The sequence below is a fragment of the Aethalodelphis obliquidens genome, unplaced genomic scaffold (genome assembly GCF_003676395.1).
Source record: "Aethalodelphis obliquidens isolate GAN/ISIS:26980383/991018 unplaced genomic scaffold, ASM367639v1 scaffold51, whole genome shotgun sequence".
Lineage (NCBI taxonomy): Eukaryota > Metazoa > Chordata > Mammalia > Artiodactyla > Delphinidae > Aethalodelphis > Aethalodelphis obliquidens.
This window is the reverse complement of record NW_020837995.1, coordinates 9,106,616-9,107,196: the sequence shown is the minus strand read 5'-3', so window position 1 is coordinate 9,107,196 and position 581 is coordinate 9,106,616.

Sequence of the window (581 nt, the reverse complement as noted above, 5' to 3'; positions counted from 1 at the left end):
CCTGCGGCGGCCGTTTCCACAGCCCCCGCCTCTTCCGCTAACGCTGGTACGGATTGGATAACGACTTGCGCAGGCGCGCTCTTCTTCCGTTGTAGGTTGGTTGGAATGTATGTCAATCAATAGCGCCAGCATCTCTTTTCCGGTCCGTTTTTGCATCTGATTGGATCTCAGGGTTGAGGTAATAGGGAAAAATGTTCTCGTAATTGTTTCTTAGGGGTGTAAAATTAATTCCGCGTAGAAGCAGTGTCGCTTCGTAGTTAGGTAGTCTGGCTAGGCCGCATGGCAGTTTTAAGCCATCGTTAGATTAAGCTATAGATTAAACTAATAATTTCATACTCAGGGCCTAGGAGCTTTTAATACTGGGCATAATACGACACCTAGGCAACCAATTTAATAGCTCAACTTTGCCTCCTGACTTTGACCCATTTCCATTCCGAAAGAGCCCAAATGCCCGACTGCTGTTTATAGTTCTGGTCAATGCGCGAGAGCAGATTCGTCACTTTTCTTTGAGGGCCATTCTGCAGAATGTCAAACTGTTATAACTGACAGTCTTGTTGCTTACTACACCCAACTGTAGGAGT